The sequence below is a fragment of the Papaver somniferum genome, chromosome 5 (assembly GCF_003573695.1).
Source record: "Papaver somniferum cultivar HN1 chromosome 5, ASM357369v1, whole genome shotgun sequence".
NCBI classification, from domain to species: domain Eukaryota; kingdom Viridiplantae; phylum Streptophyta; class Magnoliopsida; order Ranunculales; family Papaveraceae; genus Papaver; species Papaver somniferum.
The window spans coordinates 109,617,112-109,620,386 of NC_039362.1; positions in this window are offsets into that span (position 1 = coordinate 109,617,112).

The window sequence follows — 3,275 nt, forward strand, 5'->3', positions numbered from 1 at the left end:
ATGATGATGCTCCTGCTTATATTATTGATGAAGATCCCGATGTTCCGGATATGGCAGAGGATCCAAAAGTTAACAAGCATGATCTTAACAAGCATGTGAAGCCTGATGAAACAAAAAATGCCAAATCTGAGGATGACAAGGCGGCCAAGCCTGCTGGTTGGAGTGATCAAGTTCACCTCAGCATTGCGAGAAGAATTGTTTGAAGATGGGGGATGGTTCATTTGATTTTTTTTTTGATGATAGGGTTTGATTTATCAATTTCTTTTTGTGGAAGCTTTGAAAGTTGTTTTTATTTCTTGTTTCGTTTGCTAATTTTGTCATTTAGAAGAAGGTGATGTTTGTGAATTCTTTAATTATTTAGGTATTGGAATCATGAAACAAACCAGATAATTATTTACAAGTTCACAGACTTTACAGAATGCAATATACTCTTGCAAATTTATTTATTTATGAGGTGTGCATTCTTTTGGAAAAATAAATATAATTAGCTGAAAGAACGGAGGAAATGTAGAAAAATACAGTTGTTCCCCCCTGTAAACGATAAGAATCAATTTATCACTTTAGGTCTGATCTTATTATCTCCTTGCCAATACTTTTAACAAAAATACGAGTTTGAACAAGTAAAGTGCTATTGAAAGTAAAGTACTGCTATACGACGATGTTAATGATAATGATCTTTGCGTGGATTTGGATGAGAATGAGGAACCAGACTAATCTGACAAAGAACCAGACTCATCTAACAAGTTCTTTGCTTTTTAAACAGGGTTTTTGATGTGTGAACTTTTAGTTTACGTGTTTTTAAATATGAAGCATTTCTTCTGACCATTTTGTTTTCAGTGGTGGTTGTATTTATTTTTTACGTCCTGCACTATATGCAGGATTTTTACGCTGATAGATAGGTTGACATTTATGTGATGAATGATTCACGCTGAACTTTTATGTTTTCTGGAAATGATGAACATGAAAATGGATGAGTTTAGTTTATTTATCTTTAGTAGCTTATTGTATGATTAGAATAATACGTTTCCTACATAGGTGCCACTAATAATTCATACGTTTCCTCCCTAAACCAAGAATTATACAGGAGACAACCCAGCTTAAAATTATTAAGGAAAACATTATTCGAAATAGGAAATTAATTTTTTTCTATAGCCTCTTCTCGAGTTGGTTAGAGATAGGAAACTAAATTTCGAAAATTTTGGGAAAAATTTTGATCATAACTGTCTACGATATATTCTCTCATAAAATAAGGAAACTAACCATATTGGTTACACATCAAAAATTTGGAAATAAAAAAAGATAAACACCAAAAATCTTTTGTTTGGCGGGTGATGAAAATGAATTTTACTGGGCGGGATGATTTCAAAAGGAAAATTAATTCCCGCCTGATGGTTTGGTTAAATTCCAAAAAGAAAAAGAAAGATGAGTTCGATCTACTTTTTCAGTTTTTATTAATCGATTCATTCTCTCTATGAATCATAATTCTACTACTATCTCTAATCTTTACAAGGAACCTACCTCTTCAGACTCGATCTTTGTTGTTGGTATTATTTCTACAACCCATTATCGAATGAATATCAAATTGATGTTAGATTTTTTGTTCGATCTCATGGAATCATATGTTAGATCTTATAGGTTTACTAGTTAAAGCATGATTAGGGTTTTTATTCTATTACTTCTTATAGGTTTACTAGTTAAAGCATGATTAGGGTTTTTATTCATTACTATCTCTAATCTTTACAAGGAATCTACCTCTTTAAACTCAATCTTTGTTGCTGGTAATATTTCTACAACCCATTATCGAATGAATATTAAATTTATGTTAGATTTTTTGTTTGATATCATGGAAACAAATGTTAGATCTTATAGGTTTACTAGTTAAAGCATGATTAGGGTTTTAATTCGATTGTATCAAAGAACAAGTTAATGACAATCACGGGTTGTACGATGAGATGTGATTTCATTTTGTTACAACAATAATGTTTTAGGCTTAAGTTACATGCATGAACTATTATAAGATTTAGGTAAGGATCTTTCTTTCATGTTACTTAGTTAGGCTTTACTAGTTAGTTAGATTTTACAAAAAAAAAAAATTGAACGATGCTAATTGTTTTCTAGGGTTTTTGTTATTGTTTGGATTGGATTTTGATTGAGAGTTAATAACTCTACTTTGATCGATGATGTTGTGTCAATCATATATATATACAATGCTTCTCAAGATTTAATCATTTGAGTCTCTGTTACTTGGCAAGCCTGTAACGTCTGTATTTTAAGTTGCCACTTTTAATAATACCATGTTGCTGGTTGGCCAATTTGACTAACATCTTCAAGCTAAAGATGGATAATCATTATGTGGTGTTTTAGTGCTCTTGGATTTTGTAACAAAAAGTTATATAAGACCGTTTAACCGGTACCTTTCGCTTTGTGGATAACACAATAATCATGAGGAGATTTTGTGTGTTGCAGTGATGTTTTAGCCTCAAGTTACATGCATCAACGAGTTCATGTTTGTTTTCTTTTCATATAATATAAAATAGGTGTAACACATGTTGCCTATCCTGTTAGGTAGCTAATATTTCCCAAAATAAGCTCAAATTCCTAACTGAGATGAAAATACCTACACAACTTTTGTCATGGGAGAAGATGATGATTACAACGTGTCCCCAGAGGATGACCAATGGAGGGAACCAGATGATGAGGTGGATTCTGATGAAGAAACGAGAGAGTTAGATGAGAGTCATGATGACATTGTATAATCAGATGACGATGATGGTGAAGATATGGTCCGCACTGTTAGATTTGAAGAATTAACAGGTAATGTTCGAAATCTTGTACTTACTTGTTTCTACTTAAACATCACATGGTTTCATATGTTGCCTCGGTTATTTCCAGAGTTAGACGATTCTGAAAATGATGATCTCGAAGTGTTAGAAGAATAAAAATTGGAAAATGTTCCAGAAGCAGAAAAGCAGCCACAACAAGAAGACTCTACAGAAGAGATCATAAAAGAGAGGGGAATGACAAGAATGTTGAAGCTGCATAAATACTTCTCGAATTCTGATGCCAAAAAAAGGGATATTAAATTTGACAAAATGTTCCGGCCTATTTGTGACCATAGAATTGAATTCAGTAGTTACATAGGCTATTTGGCTCATGATATGGTTGGCATAAAACATTTATGTAGGAAGGAAGTCCCTTCAACAACAAAAGAAAATATGTGGGAGAAAATTCTGGTATGCATATGTGGTTATCAATTCGTCGTTTTTGTTGTCTAA